The sequence below is a fragment of the Epinephelus lanceolatus genome, chromosome 24, assembly GCF_041903045.1.
Source record: "Epinephelus lanceolatus isolate andai-2023 chromosome 24, ASM4190304v1, whole genome shotgun sequence".
Classification (NCBI taxonomy): domain Eukaryota; kingdom Metazoa; phylum Chordata; class Actinopteri; order Perciformes; family Serranidae; genus Epinephelus; species Epinephelus lanceolatus.
This window is the reverse complement of record NC_135757.1, coordinates 20,596,775-20,614,252: the sequence shown is the minus strand read 5'-3', so window position 1 is coordinate 20,614,252 and position 17,478 is coordinate 20,596,775. Positions and strand designations below refer to the sequence as shown.

The following is a 17,478-nucleotide window of genomic DNA, read 5'->3' as shown; positions in this document are numbered from 1 at the left end:
GGTTGGGGACAGCTACTTCCCAATAGAAAGTACCCTATAAATGGTGATTTTGTATATATTTAGCTTAGGTTTAAATAGGTCATAACATAATCTTTGTAAATATCTATGTCTGAATACTCAATTATATCATTTTTGTTGTTTTTTTTTTTTGTTAAGGGACAGCACTTTGCACACAATTGGTAGAATGCCCCATCATTTTCCACACATTTATGAGGACAGATGCAGATATTTTTTAACTTAATGTGACATTTGATAGTACGTGGTTTGGACAATAGATGGCGCCTGCACTCTGTCAGACACTGGATTGATGGAGAATAAAGGGGAAAAAGGAAATAATAGGTTTGAAAACTAAAAATAAAATAATACAAAAGTGCACCTATAAGTACAGTCAAGCTACAGCTCTTCTTTTGTAGACAACATGAAAATATCAATAGGATTTAAGTGGTTAACTTCTAGGAGGGATATCACATATCTTGAGAGAATATTTTGGCATTTTGGAAAATACACTTCCTTCTGGCTTGATTATAGCGCTTCCAGGATTCGAAACTACAACTCCCATATTTCAGGGCGGGTCTGCACTTCCTTAAAAGCTCAGTAGATGGCGTGAGACTGCGGAATAAGGGGGATGTGCATGCATGTCATTTTCACAGCTTATTATTGGACTGTCACTGGTGGCCTGCGTTGTGGGTGAGAGTGACAGAGATGCAATTCTGACAACTTCAGGCAGCCGCTGTCCAAACGTCCAAGCAGACCGCACCAAGCACACTCCTTGATCGCCTGAGCGGATCCTGCGCTTTTTATCTAGCACCCCTGCTGTCACCCTCCAGCATCGCAGCTCAAGTTACACTGCGCATGTGCAATCCCCCCATGTTTGACCCCGTGTCCCAGCCTTCTCTTGAATAGCCTTGGTTCTAAACAGGAAGTAATGTTGCATGGCAACGAGTCAGCCGTGAGTTACAACTTGAACAAAGTTTATTTTAGCCTATATTTGGATACATTTTGGAAAATTGGCACCATTAAAGTAAGCCAAATTATTTATCAGTAGTTCTTGACTGCAATGTTTCATGATTGTAAAAGAACAACTATCGCTGTATCACTGTTAAAATTAAATTTAAATGTGATAATCACCAATGGAATTCTGGGATGGACTATGGAGCGTCTTTTTTCAGGAGGACCTTTCTCGTTCTTTTTTCAACGTTTGCTCGCGATGGACATCGAAGATAATGACATCTCAACAAAAGTAAGTCACGATTAATTTGAACATATGTGTGTCATGTCAAATTGTATTTATTGTTTTGTAGAAAAAGAAGCAAAATGTCAGTAGAAACACACCCAGAGGAGCAGGGCCGTAATCACCTATTTGACCTTGGGGGTGGCTGTCTCCAGTCTACACCATGTGACCCAACTCTCAGAGGGTATTTTTTGGAAACAGGAAAAATGCACACACTTAGACTTTTTTTTTTTTTTTAAATTCATAACATTTTTAAATGAGAAACCTTAAACATGGCATTTCATAAAATGTTTAATTACATTTTTTATGACACATTTCTAAAGACAGTGAAAAAACATAGATTTTTGGATGTGAAACTGCTTAATTCAGTGTTTTTGTCAGTTTAAATCACTTGGTCCATTAGGTGCGGAGAGGGAGAGATCTTCGAGAATAACTCAGCTTAGGGCTGTGCGATATAACAATCAATATATCTATATATTTTCAAGCAAGATATACATTTAGACAACACCATCTATATTGGTATAGGATCAAGTTGCGTTATATAACGCATACCAGTGTATACCTCTCCTCTCTCACACGCACACCTCCGTCCCACCCACTCACTCACTCACAAGATCTCTAGCAACACTAAGAGAGACAGAGCTGCTCCTCTGTTTAATATATCTGTCATTCTACAGTGCTACATCGGTCTGTGTCTGTGTGAGAGGTGGATCACAGCGCGTCGCTGTTCTTCTTGGTAGTTGTAGTCTATTGTGTGACATTGAGACAGCTCCTCGATGCAGGCGACAGATGTGTTTTAAAAAATGTAGCGTCAACACAGACCTTGCATATACAAGATGTATAATGCAGACAAAGTGTCTCTGGCTCCTTCTCTCCCTCAGCCTCTGTGTTGATGCTCTCTGCATAAATAATGTTCATATAGCCTAATGAAATAAAGAAATAAAAATATTTCAATCATTTTCCAGCAGTACATTCATTTAAAAGGCCATGGAAAACAACGTTTTAATTCCCCCTGCAAAGATTTTTAATTGTTCTAAACTCCAATGCATTTAGACCTACTTGATACTTTTATAGTCATGTTATAGTTTTGTGTCCTGTGCTGAAAACCTTTAAACCTCTGTAGCCCCAGTGCTGTGTGCAAAAACAATCACGTACAGCCCTGTATTTATTTTTTATCATTTTTCATGTACATGTTGTGCAGCTGTATATTTTCAAACAGGAAAAACTCCCTGTCTTTGCATTTCTTTTTATCACAGTCTGTTTATATAAAAGTGCTTGTGGCATCTCAAATGTGGTTTGACTTGCAGCTGAAAACATGTAGTCCATTTCATAGAAAAAAACGAGATATATATTGTGTATCCCCAGTCAGCCTGTAAATACTGAGATATGAATTTTTGTCCATAATGCCCAGCCCTAATTCGGCTCCCAGTAAAATTAGAGAAATAAGTAATAAGAGTAGCAGGCTAGCATCAGATAAACTGCTTGAAATGTGCGTACACCACTGTCAAACCATAAATCAGGTTTATTAAGAAAAACTAAGTGAGGAATTGTGCTAAACTGGAAACTCTGTATTCTGCATCTCACTGGCACATCTTCACCACCTGCACATATGGATTGTGTACATGAGCAACATTTTTGTTTTACATTCACCTTTAGATCTGACCTTTTCTTTAAAAGAGAGAAAAATCAGGTAGTGTCTTGTTTGATGAACTCACTGCATTAAAAGCAGCAACATGTTCCCACTTTCTGCCTTTTCTTTAGTTTGTGAACCCACTGCCCACTGAACAATCTGTTGTGTGCTTCCTAACCTCCATCTTATCTACAAGCACCTTGATCTCTGCGTCAGGAATATTCCTTTTCTTGGTTTTCATCTCGATAAGATAAGATAAAATTAACTTTATTGTCCCAAACGGGAAATTTGTTTTGGGCACATAGTGCAACATAGCAGCATAGCATAAACCATCATATACAAACAAGACACACAGCAGACAACCAAGTAGTACAGCAAGACACAGATTTGAATAACATAATTGTACAATCAGGATTACGGAATTAAATAAATACGTCAACTTTATCAACAGGTAGGGCTAAAAGAATAAAAGCCCCTTAACATTGCACTGGCCCAGGAGATTATCATGAAATGTGCAGTAAGAACTGTAGTATGAATAGTGCAAATAAAATACAGTAGTGCAAATTAAACTGTCGCAAATAAATCTAAAGTGTCAGTTAAAGTAGTCAATAGTAGTCAAGTAGGGCTGCTATTGTGACTATTGACCAAATATACATATATATATATATATATATATATATATATGTATATGTGTGTGTGTGTGTGTGTGTGTGTGACTATTGACTACTATTGACTACTTTAACTCGCACTTCAGTTTTTATTTGCGACAGTTTAATTTGCACTGCTGTATTTTATTTGCACTATTCATACTACAGTTTTTATTGCATAATCTCCTGGGCCAGTGCAGCGTTAAGGAGCTTTTATTCTTTTAGCCCTACCTGTTGATAAAGTTGACGTATTTATTTCACATATATATATATATATATATATATATATATATATATATATGTATATATGTATGTATATTTGTATTTTTCTGTAATATCTTTTGCTTTTCTTGTGCTGCTTTCATATGCCTTTCACAAGTATTTAAGTCTTTAAATTCTGCCTTTTTTCTCATGTTTTTGAAAGAAATCCAACAAATTTGGTTTGTAAAATTCTAAAAAAAAACCATGGGGAAATAAGAAAAAAAGCATTTTTAAAATTATGATACAAAATAATTTTAACTTTTAGGCACTTTTTCCAGGGCATTTCTTTGCCTCTTTTTAACCATCTTTTTTTCTTGTTTTACATTTTCTTTCTTCTTTTTTTTTCTTACTAACTAATTTTTTGGGTCATTTCTTCTTTTATTGCTCATTGCCTAATTACAGCCCAGAAACAGAAGAGTAATTGCACAAATTAAACACTGAGGGTTTTGTAGGGTAATTCTGATCAAACATTTTTTCTATTCCATTTTTTTAAATACAAAAAAGTACAATGGAATTGAGGGACACTGTTGAAGAGGATAAATAAAGATAAAACATTAAGCCAAATAAGTCTTTTGTGGATAATATCCATCATCTTTAAGTGATTTACTGTTTTATATAGTTCACAATGAAAGAGCTCAAGCTTCCCCCTGAAAACAGATGAGCAACAATTCCATTAACAGTGGATGAGCTATTCATATTTTTTTTAAATGAATGCATAAATTTCAGGTTCATTTGAATAGAAGCAAATGTCACTGTTCACCCCACAGTGAACATGAGATGCAGCTTTAGGGCCCTGAGGGGTCAGAGGTCACAGGAAGGACTCTCAGATCAAACACTGCAGGCGCTCCTTGACCTTCAGAGTTTAAAATATGTTCCTGCTGTATTTTGTCTTCTGCCTCAGTCCCTTTCCTCTGCTCCCTCTTTCAGCAGGAAAAACAAAAGGCAGGATGGAGAAGTGGAGGAATCCTTAACAGGGAGGTGATGGAAAGGGCAGGTCACCCACACCGACAGACTGAAATATCACAGCATGCCCAGGGCTCGTCATCGTCTCTGATGCTGCAAGGGAGTTTGTGACAAGTCGGGGGTACAAGATCGATTGACTGTGGGTAAATCCTCTTCTTTAATGCTGCCTTTACCATCTGATTTCCTTTGAAGGGACTGTAGGGAAATGGTGGAGTATCTCATTGAGAGTTAATGAGATTTTAATCCGACGTATATAACAGCAGCACCTTCCATGGTGACATTTAAAGAAGTCATTAAGTGGTGATGGGTGAAAACGAGGGTTTAAAAAAGAGCAGGGTGGCAAATTGTGTCTGTCCTTTTTGTCTGAATGTTATGTACAGCAATACTGTAGATTGGTGCCCACTTTTACTCAAAGCACTGCACAGTAGTGTGACATTTTAGACAAGGTTAAAGGAACTATGGTGCCCTGTGTCACACCTGAAGTGTTCGGATCGGGTCATCCACCAATCGGAAGATCAGCGGTTCGATCCCCAGCTCCTCCTGTCTGCGTGTTGAAGTATCCTTGAGCAAGATACTGAACCCCAAATTGCTTCCGATGCAGGTAGCAGGTGGCACCTTATATGGTAGCCTCGGCCACTGGTGTATGAATGTGTGCGTGAATGGGTGAATGTGATTTGTAGTGTAAAGAGTTTGAGTGGTCGGATGACTAGAAAGGCACTATACAAATGCAGGTCCATTTACCATTTGTCTCAAAGGCCAACACTCTGAGGCTATAAAAAGGGGATGAAGCTGTGGTTTAAATCCACAAAAAACAAAAACTTAAAGGGACAGTTAAACCCATAATCAAAAATACATATTTTTCCCCTTAGCTGTAGTGCTATTTATCAGTCTAAATTGTTTCAGCATGAGCTGCAGAGTGTTGGAGATATCGGCCATAGAGATGTCTGTCTTCTCTCAAATATAGTATAGCTAGATAGTATTCAGCTTGTGGTGCTCAAAATGCCAAAATGTCTCTGCAGAAATTAGGGCTGCTCGATTATGGAAAAAAATCATAATCACGATTATTTTGGTCAAAATTGAAATCACGATTATGCAAACGATTCTGCAGCGCATGTGATGACTTATGAAGCTCAGCGTAAGTTTAATCAGGAGGACCTTTCTCGTGCTCACCCTTTCACATTTCTCTCCATCCCACTCTCACTACTCCCCCTAATCAGCTGACTATGGGTGTTCACTCCTCTAGTGATCCAATCACACTTTGCCACGATCTCTCAGCCAATCAGGATGCCACTGCAACATTTTAAATCTGCTCTCTCTTCTGCTGCTGTCAGCCATCATTTTAGGCAGAGTCCAGGACAAGCTCTCAAAGACCCATTCCTCCACTTATCCAGAACATCTGCACTTATCCATCTTCCTCTCATCTCATCTTCACCACCTCTACCACCACCAGTGTCGAGACCCCGGGAGGGTTCCCTATTCGACTATGAATTCATCACCCTCCTTAAATCAAACCATCTCTACGGGGTCTAATCGCCAAAGACTTTCCACATTCTTATTCATTCGTTCACATGTTAACAAATATTCTTTTACCATAAAAACGTGTCTCTCCTGATTGAAATATTGTTTACACGACAGCATGTCATTTCTGTCTCTACATGGTCGCACGTTTACAATTCTCCTCTGCTCTCTGTATCGCGCACAGTGGTGTTCGGCCCCGATACGCACGCACGCACACACACACACACTCACACATACTATGGAGTACCATACATTTCAATATACAGTACAGGCCAAAAGTTTGGACACACCTTCTCATTCAATGCGTTTTCTTTATTTTCATGACTATTTACATTGTAGATTCTCACTGAAGGCATCAAAACTGTGAATGAACACATGTGGAGTTATGTACTTAACAAAAAAAGGTGAAATAACTGAAAACATGTTTTATATTCTAGTTTCTTCAAAATAGCCACCCTTTGCTCTGATTACTGCTTTGCACACTCTTGGCATTCTCTCCATGAGCTTCAAGAGGTAGTCACCTGAAATGGTTTTCCAACAGTCTTGAAGGAGTTCCCAGAGGTGTTTAGCACTTGTTGGCCCCTTTGCCTTCACTCTGCGGTCCAGCTCACCCCAAACCATCTCGATTGGGTTCAGGTCCGGTGACTGTGGAGGCCAGGTCATCTGCCGCAGCACTCCATCACTCTCCTTCTCAAATAGCCCTTACACAGCCTGGAGGTGTGTTTGGGGTCATTGTCCTGTTGAAAAATAAATGATCGTCCAACTAAACGCAAACTGGATGGGATGGCATGTCGCTGCAGGATGCTGTGGTAGCCATGCTGGTTCAGTGTGCCTTCAATTTTGAATAAATCCCCAACAGTGTCACCAGCAAAACACCCCCACACCATCACACCTCCTCCTCCATGCTTCACAGTGGGAACCAGGCATGTGGAATCCATCCATTCACCTTTTCTGCATCTCACAAAGACACGGCGGTTGGAACCAAAGATCTCAAATTTGGACTCATCAGACCAAAGCACAGATTTCCACTGGTCTAATGTCCATTCCTTGTGTTTCTTGGCCCAAACAAATCTCTTCTGCTTGTTGCCTCTCCTTAGCAGTGGTTTCCTAGCAGCTATTTGACCATGAAGGCCTGATTGGCGCAGTCTCCTCTTAACAGTTGTTCTAGAGATGGGTCTGCTGCTAGAACTCTGTGTGGCATTCATCTGGTCTCTGATCTGAGCTGCGTTAACTTGCGATTTCTGAGGCTGGTGACTCGGATGAACTTATCCTCAGAAGCAGAGGTGACTCTTGGTCTTCCTTTCCTGGGTCAGTCCTCATGTGTGCCAGTTTCGTTGTAGCGCTTGATGGTTTTTGCGACTCCACTTGGGGACACATTTAAAGTTTTTGCAATTTTCCGGACTGACTGACCTTCATTTCTTAAAGTAATGATGGCCACTTGTTTTTCTTTAGTTAGCTGATTGGTTCTTGCCATAATATGAATTTTAACAGTTGTCCAATAGGGCTGTCGGTTGTGTATTAACCTGACTTCTGCACAACACAACTGATGGTCCCAACCCCATTGATAAAGCAAGAAATTCCACTAATTAACCCTGATAAGGCACACCTGTGAAGTGGAAACCATTTCAGGTGACTACCTCTTGAAGCTCATCGAGAGAATGCTAAGAGTGTGCAAAGCAGTAATCAGAGCAAAGGGTGGCTATTTTGAAGAAACTAGAATATAAAACATGTTTTCAGTTATTTCACCTTTTTTTGTTAAGTACATAACTCCACATGTGTTCATTCATAGTTTTGATGCCTTCAATGAGAATCTACAATGTAAATAGTCATGAAAATAAAGAAAACGCATTGAATGAGAAGGTGTGTCCAAACTTTTGGCCTGTACTGTACGTGCACAGCTATCGACTGAACGTGTCACACGTGCGTGCTTTGACGCCTGTGCAGCAAAGCAACGCCTGACGTGTCATGTAGTTTCCCCATTGACTTATAACGGTCACGCGTGACTGCTGCACGCCGCGCAATCACATGACGCGGAGTGACTACACGTAACATTTATGCGTTTTTTGCGAACGCATGCATAAACGCACACATGAAGATAATAGAACAGTTTTGTTACGCGTGCACACGCACGTGTACTATGACGTGCGCAAACTACATCACACCTAACAAGAAGATGCGTACTGTACTTACAGCGTGTGCACGTCCGTCTGTCACTGTTGAAGAAATGTTAAGTGTCCACACACGCGCACGTTCGCACTTGTTGATTCTACACAACCGGAAGTTTATCTGCATCGTGCACACCAGTCCGTGTGCATGAACGCCTCATGTAGTTTTCTTTTTCATTTTATTATTTAGTCATTGAATTATAGTTGACCGGGGGATCATCGCATTGTGGGGAGACCAGCTATCAGACTGCATAATGTTTAGACTGTAATCCTAGCACCCTACCCAGTGAGCTAACTCTGCTCTCTGAGGTAATGGTACAATAAATTTCATCCAAATGCTTTCTTCCACAATAATAAAAAAAACTATCTAGGCTACTAACTTTGTGTCTGTGTTTTTCCAATTACATCTATTAATAAAAAAAAAATATAATTATATATGTCTATATAGAGTGTATTATTGGCTCGATGGCACCATCTACTGGATGAAAATGGAAGACAGAAATAGAATGAAATGGAAAAGGAAACCACGTGAGGCGTTCATGCACGCGGACTGGTGCGCGTGATACACATAAACTCTCGGTTGCGTAGTATCAAAAAAATGTGAACACGCGTGTGTGTGTGGACACTTAACATTTCCCCAACAGTGACAGACGGACGTGCACACACTGTAAGTACAGTACGCATCTTCTTGTTACGCGTGAAATACAATCTGCACGTAACAACGCATGTGCGCACGCACACGTACCAAAATTTACAATGTTAATCACGCATGCACACAACACGTTGCTGTGCGTGTGTCTGCTTATTTCGATATGGATAGGACTTCAACCCTAACCCGCAGAAGACAAAATAACATCTCCAGGCGTCCGTGACCAAAAATCGTTTACCCTTGATTTCATTAATTTTGAAATCCTTTGACCTCAAAATTGTAATCGCGATCACCAGACCATTAATTGCATAGCCTTAGCAGAAATCATGACCCTGGTTACTTAAGATTCACAGACCTTGCTGTAAGCAGTTCCATTTAGGAACTCTTTTCTTTCCACCAAAACACATCCACCAAATGTATCACCATGCAGAAGTGGTGACATTAACTGGGAGTGCTTTAGGCCCTAGTCACACAGAAAGCGTTTTACCACAGGCAACCACGGCAACATCTACGGACCCTAACCTTCCTGTGAAATCAATCTACTGTTTATTTATTTATTTTCACAGTAATTAGTATCTAGTTCCTAAAATGTTCAGGCGAGAGGGTACTTGCTGTAGCTCTGGTTGGGGTTGAGAGGCTGTCAGCAAATAGTTAGTAGGGCACAGGGAAACGGAGATCTGTGTGAGTACATGGTCTCTACATGGTCGTGTGTTTACAATTCTCCTCTCCTCTCTGCATCACTCACGGCAGAGTTCTGCCATGATGCGCGCACACACACACAGACTGGTGTGCGCAAACACATACAGACACAGGTGAGCACACTAGAGCGTGGCTCGGACAGCATTTTCCTGACCAAACCTGACCCGAGTCCAAGACAATTATGACCAAGCTTGGTCCGAACCTGCAGCACGGCACTGTACACACACTCAATGGAGTGGAGCCTGTGTTGCGTTCAGGCGTTGTCACATAAATAACAAATTCCAGCACTTTAATAGGCCATAGCACAACACAGCAGCATGTCAAGTGGGCCGAACCCAAACCAAACCCGAGAAATTGTTTTGTTATGTAATTGATTTATTATCCTGACCCTGTTCAGGTTGCCTCTGATGTTCTTTGTAATTGTGTCTATGTACTTTATTTGACTACTTTGTTGTTTCTGTTTTGCTTGTAACGTGGAAATCCAGATGCCCCGCCCCTAGCAAATTCGAATTTGTTCTGCACGGGAATCTGGCCCCGACGAGCAGAGCCCGCTGAATCGCCATCGGACCAATCAGATCAGTCTATCTGACAGAGGCGGGCTCTGGGCCGTAACATGATGACGACAACGCTGCGCTGTAAGAGTCTAAAAGTAAACAGCCAAGATGGCAGCTGCCGAAGGACCGCGTCCATTCAATTTAGCTTTGGAAGAAACACTAAGCCAACTACACTTATCTTTCCCCTGAGAGAGGAACAGAAGACTGCCCTAGAAGCCTTCGTTTCCAAGAAGGTCGTTTTTGCCGTTTTGCCGACGGGATACAGCAAAAGCATAATATATCAGTTAGCCCCACTGGTTGGCAAACAAATGGGGCTTAGCGCAATGAATACAACACCTTGTTTTTTGCTCTGATCGGCCATCGTGCTATCCAATTGCATGCAGCGGCATTTGAAATGCCTCAGTTAGTGCCGCCCCTTGAGTAGGAAGGGTGTATCGGTGAGGGCCAGACTCAAAATCTTTCTAGATTTGAGTCTGGATTTCCAGGCTATTTTGTTTGGTTAAATGTTTTTAAATAATCTGGTTAGTGATTGAGTGACCAGCTCAGTGCTATGTGGCTACTTTGGTGTTCAGAGTGCCGTTGGTTTAAGTCGTTTGTATGTTTAGTTTAGTTGTTTGTATGTTTTGCTTAGGTTCCAACTGATTTCCTCGTTACTTTTGTCTATGATGCGTTACTTATTCCTGTAGACTTACATTTGTTTGCTATGTTTTGAAATTAATTTTTAAATTATATTATGCACAGCAAAGTGAAATCTTAATAATGGAAGAAGAAAAGAAACAAGAAACAACTGTTGCAAAGTCAAGAGTCAAATACACAATGGAAACATTGACAAAAAAACGAACAAAACAAAACAAAATCGGTGATGTGGCACCAGCTTGACACATTTTAAGACAAACAGCTTCTTGTTTTACAGGAAAAGATGAATCTGTGCATTATTAAAGTTAATATTCCTCTTTTTTCTTTAGATTCTCTCCTTATTTGCATTGATTGGTGGGAGTCCATTGAAATGCAGCTGAAAGAGCTTCCTGTCCACTCGGACAGACACAAAAGCTGTGAGTGACCCAGGTAAATGTCAGGACACCTAGCAAAATGGCTTTTTGTTCCACCAGAGGAAGTCCAGAGAGGTGTGAACCATTATTTCACCCCATAGAGTGAAGAGTTTTCAGGGTTCACTGAGCATTTTGTTACTTGTTTCCCTCTCAAAGACTGACACAGTGCCCCAGAGAATACATTTTACACTTTAAGAAGTCATGTTAGTGCTTCACATCTCAAAAACAACCTCCTTATTTAATGACTTCCACTTGCAATTAGTCTTGAAGGCACAAATGACACAGAATAATGATCTATTAAATTACCTGCCCTCTCCCATATCAATATTTGAACCTCTGCTTGCAACAGGTCGATGTGATTAATTTCTCAGTTAATTATCATCTTATTTACCATAATTATTAGCTGAATAAGTGAGGGTTTGTCGAGCTGTTGTGGGAGTGTCTGGTCCCTTTGCTCTTACTCACACTTCTAATTAAATCTCATCAAAACATCATTATTTCTGCAGCAACTTGTTTGTGGAAACCAGGAGAACTGGCTGATCATTTCCACTTACAAAGTTTCTAATTACTGACAATGGCACTCAAGCTCACAGGGCAAAAATGAACCCTGGGTCCCCACCAAATCCTGCACAACTTATATATGGTTTAAATTTAAATAAGTAGAAAGAGTAGGAAGAGGGCAGACAACAGCACCTGGTGTAATTACACCCCAGGAAATACTTTTTCCAAGAACCTTAAATTGAGTTAAAAAATGAGGGATAGGGCACACAGGCTCGTTACTGAAACAAGGACAGAGACATGTAGCCAAAAATGAACCACATTTTATTGACTTTAGAAAAAATGAGCAAATAAGCAGGGACTGGAACTGCTGGGAGAAAACAAAAAACATTAACAGTCAAACCAACACAAATACCTGTATAAGGGAATTAAAATACTTTAGTTCAAATATCCAGTCCAACACAAAACTAAACTAAACAAAACTAGGGGAAGTGAGCAGAGGCTGGGTGCCCAGGCATTCCACCACCTATTCCCCTCAAGTGCAGCAGCAATACTCAAAATGGTGCAATCTACACTCTTGTCTGGTGCTTTCACTCGCATGCATTCAGTGCAGAGACCTCACCCTAGGTGCGTAGACTCCCAACAAGATGGCGCTCTGCTTCACTGAAAGAAAAGAACTTGTTCAAAAAGAATTACAAACAGACAACCCAGTTGGTTGGCAAAACAATGAAAGGCAAAACGGCAGCAGGTTAACCACGTTGGATATAGGGCACTGACAGGATCACTCATGGACAGGACAGCAGGGTTTCCACATGCACTGTGTGCAGATAATGGGTCAGAGACAAGCTGCTAACCACCAGCCACAACATGTTGTGCTTCACAGTTGGAGAAGTAATAACCAGTGCAGCATCCTTGAGCACTCAGTATGGGAAGCTATCCTAAATCTTGGCCTGCAATTTGATAGGTGCTGTCATCATACAGTCTGCATAAATCAAACTCGATGGCGTACCTAAGTTTATTAGATCCATGTCGCACAGTGTAGCTGCACTAAACTTATAAGATTGCTAAAATCTCACAGTCTGTAGGAGGCTTAAAGGTGCAGTATGACAGATAAAGAGTGATGTCAGTGTATTCAAATGAAATGATAGCAGCTCATATTATTGTGTAACATCCGGACTAACCCTGTGCAATGCCAAAGTTACACAATAACACAAACTAACTAACTGATGGAGGCAGCAGTAGACCAGCCAGCAATTGTTATTGTGTTATTGTAGGTAGTAAATGGGTTGAAAAATTGACCCTATATGGGATTGTCCATGGGCTCCATATTGGCCCCATGCCGATTGCCTTCATCAATGACTTTACCCAAGTGGGCCCCACACAGTAATGCTAGGGCTACTAGGTACCACATGGGTATGAGCCAAAAATTAGTGTCTTATCTGTGGCCCACTTGGGTAAACCCACCCATGTGGGCTAATGGTATGGGGCCAATATGTTGTGCATGAACAGTCCCAAATATGGCCCATTTTCCAGCCTGTTTACTACCCACATGGGTCCCATATACAAATGTTGGCTGGGGAACAGCAGCTCCTGTGTTCAGCAAGGTAAAATTACAGTTTCTGTCAATGGAGTCTGGTGGCTTTGACAACAGCGATGTAACGGCCTCATCAGAAATCTCTCTCTGATGGCAAAGTAGCAAACACTAAAACTGATATTGTTTTTTTTAGGTGGCTTAAAGACATTTTGCTGCTGACCCCGCCCACAGCAGTACAATGCTTAGCCTCTGTGCCGCAAAACTGATCATCTACTGTATTAACACACTGGCTACAGACAAGTACCTCATACAGCCTCACTTCAAAAAGTCTGAACTAACCTTTTAAGGCTGATTCGCATATTTTTTTCAGTCTAAATTCTTTATATTCTAAATATAAGCTAAAAAAAAGTATTTTTTTTTACTTGTCACCATGACAGCATCATGTAGGGAGAAGTAATAACAGGAAATGCATCATAATGATATGTAGAAATTAATAAATACCAAATGTCAAGTCTTCTTCTAGGCGTACAGATGTTTTGGGGGTATTTGGAGCCTCACAATTCTAAAATCAGAAACTCCCTTTGAATTAAGAAAAAAAGAAGCATTGGAGAAAGACAGTACCATCATCCTCACAGTTTTCAATTAGTGTGCAGGCAGACACCTCAGCATGGCTGCCATCACCGTCCTCAATCCTCCAGAGAAAAAAAAAAAAAGGAGCATTAGCGGTCATATGCCAGCCAGATTTGTCCCATTATTCATTACAATTAATTGCTTCCCTGTACTCCCGGCCTTTCCCAGGAAGGCAGCGCACTGCGGACTTCTCCTCCACTGCAGATTGTAATATGAGCGGAGGACTTAAAGCTGTCATTCAAATCTCATTGTGACCTTTCGGGAGAAAAGGCTGTTTTTCACCCAGTTTGCAGAAAGCTAAAGTGTGTGAGTGTGTGTGTACTTCTATCCTTGTGAGAACCAATGTAAGTGAGGATATTTTTACCAGGTGCAACTTGAGCCAATAGGTAACACCTAAGAGGACACTAAATGCTTTTGAACTCCACCTGCATCATTTTTTACAGATAATAAACTGTTACATCACTAATTTAATTTACAGTAAGTAAAGTAAGTAGTTGTTTTTCACTCTAAACAAAAGAGGTCAGGAGAGGGGCAGAACACTAGGTTTTAACGCCAAGATATAATTTCTAAGTTTTCCTCACTGAATGCCAAAAAAAGTCAAGACCAATGTATTCTATTTAGTCGTTGTGTACATACATTATCCCAAAAGTTTCCAACAAACCCAGAGAATATGTCATTTGAATCAAGGTCGTGGTCCGTGTCATTTGGTTGACGTCGCCTGTCAGTGGAGTCATATCCCCTTCGCATTGTCTGCCAAAGCTGTCATAAATGGACTTTTTACACAGTTTAAAATACACCTTTTAGATTTTGGTCATTTTTAACTATAAAGTTTAAACCAGATACGATTTTAGTCATTGGACGTCTGGATCTTAAGTTATCAGAGAAATAAGCTGAGCAAACAATGTCGGCAGTTTGGCTCCAGACCCTGCTGTGCCAAACAGCACAGGAGAAACACTGATTTGTAACATGAAACTGCTTTATTCAGTGTTTTTACCAGTTTAACTCACCTGGTCTGTTTGTTTTGGAGAGGAGGATACCTCTGCTGATAATTCGGCTTCTGGTAAAAGCCCCCTGAAAGGGTGATCTTGGAGCAGTGTTTAAGATTTAGGGGGATTTAGTGGCATCTAGTGGCTATGATTGCAGATTACAACCAGCTGAAACTTTCCTCCAGTATTTATTGTTCAGGAGGTTTTTAGTGGGAGCCGAATTATCTGTTTCCAAAACAAACAGACCAGGTGATTTACTCCGGTAAAAACACAGAATAAAGCAGTTCAATGTTAAAAACCAGCATTTGGCCGAGCCCATCGTGAAGGGGCTGCTTGCCCACCAATTGCTTACTGGGAGCTGAATTATATGCAGAGGTCTCTTCCTCTCTGAAACAAACAGCGTTTTACTGATGCCTGAAGCTGAAACATTTGCTCAGCTTGTTTCTCTGATAACTTAACATCCAGACATCCAATGGCTAAAATTCTTCGTCTGGTTGAAATATAACAATATAACAAATGGATCAAGTGATTTAAATCAGTACAAACACTAATTAAAGCAGTTTCACATTAAAACTCAGTGTTCTGTTCCGCTTGTCAGAGATGGGCTGCTAACCCAGCACCTGCTAACGTGCACTCACCTTGTTTCTCTGATAACTTAAGATTCAGACATTCAGGAGGTTTTTACTGGGAGCTGAATTATCCGTAGAGGTCTCCTCCTCTCCAAAACAAACACACCTTTAGTTATTTAAACCACTAAGAACATTGTACAAACAGTTTCATGTTAAAAATCTGTGTTTTCCAACACTCCATCATGCAGGGGCTGCTAACTACAGTGGCCAACATGAAAACATAAATGTCCCTATCTGGAACCAGTGTTTGGTTTGTCCATTCTGGGCTACTGTAGATCTCCATAGACGAAGACAGGCTCCCTATGTAAATATGAACAGTTGATTCTAAGGTAACGAAAACACAATGAATCTTATCTTCTGGTGATTATACATTAAAGAAAACATACTTATATTACATATTCAGTTTCTGCCAATATATCTTTAAACCACATTTTGTACCATGCAGTTTTTCGGTCTTGGTTGTTTTTAACTACATATTTTAACCAGATGAAGAAATTTAGTCATTGGACATCTGGATCTTAAGACTTATCTCAAGACTACATGAACAAATGTTCCAGCTTCAGCCCTTGCTGTGTTACACAGCATTAGTGAAACGCTTATTTTTAATGTTAAACTGTTTTATTGAGTGTTTTTACCGGTTTTAATTGCCTGGTCCGTTTGTTTAAGAGAGGAAGACCCCTCTGTGGATAATACGGCTCCCGGTAAAAACCTCCTTAACAATGAAAACTGAAGGAATAGTAACTGGAAGACTGCAATGATGGACTTGCTCCGTCTTTTGTTTTTGTTCTGATTGAGAGACACTCTGCAGCAGGAGATTACATATTTTATGTTTAAGTAAAGTTAAGAGAAAAACTGTACTTAAGTCTCATCACCTTTTTCCCCTTGATTTCAAAGCTTAATTTTTCAGTAATTTGACAAGAAAAAACATTTAACTCAAATTCAAACAACTTAAAATTTTCCTATAGAAAACATGTCCACATCTTTTCTGTCCCATTCACAGGCTGTCACATCTCTTCTCTCCACTGTTATGACGCCAGCTATAAACGATGCTCACACAAGAAACACAGAAAGCCCAACAAAGCTTTGCAAGCAACCAGATACATTTAATTAGATAATTGCTTTTTTACCTGAAGACTGGCTCACAGTATTCTTGCAGTATATGGAATATGATTCTCTTTGAGCCTGGATAAAGCTGTAATTTCATCCACAGAAGACAATCAAACATCGGGATGTGGATTTAAGTCGTGCTGCCCATGAGCTATTCTTGACGGGCGGTTGTTGGCAGCTTGAAGGGTCCTCAGTGTGGAGGTATTGTAGCTGAACCTCCCATGTGACCAAACACTGATACATACATACACTTCAGTAACAGTTACAGTGATGGTACATGGGAGGAAACATTATGGAATGATTCTGTTTACTGCATTAAAATAAGGCCATATAGATAAATCTCAGTTAGTGATCTATATAAATCATAATATGAAGGCAATAAAGAAGCACACAGACACTTCTTTTACAATAAAAAAAACCTTCAACAGGAGGTTTATAAAAAGGAGGTGTGAGGATGGACTTACTGCCATGTTGGAGGAATGAAACCTTCTCACTTTTATTTACCATTTTGAAAAGACACAGGAGATCCTAACAGTAAAATAATTTTATTAACTGCAACTCTGGGACTAGTTTTAGAGTCAAATGATGGTCTGAATGCGGCTAGGTTACCTGTTTTCCTCATTTATTGATATTGATTGTGATGTCTGATTTTAATTACCAAAAACTCTGGTATGGCTACTACAACAATTTTATCATTTTCACTTTTTTGATGGCCTTTGAACTAAGCA

At 40.2% G+C, this 17,478-nt stretch overlaps 1 long non-coding RNA gene across 2 annotated transcripts in view; it reads left to right on the top strand.

The window, feature by feature from the left end:
* The first annotated feature begins 940 nt into the window (after positions 1-940).
* Positions 941-17,478, top strand: part of LOC144461924 (uncharacterized) — a 50,189-nt gene continuing 33,651 nt past the window's right edge. Inside the window, exons 1-3 of one of the 2 annotated variants that reach the window (XR_013490503.1) lie at positions 941-1,240; positions 4,697-4,871; positions 11,283-13,447. This is a non-coding gene — a long non-coding RNA (uncharacterized LOC144461924). Of the gene's footprint in view, positions 1,241-4,696; positions 4,872-11,282; positions 13,448-17,478 lie in introns of those variants that run through there. The other variant, XR_013490504.1, reaches the window with a different exon arrangement.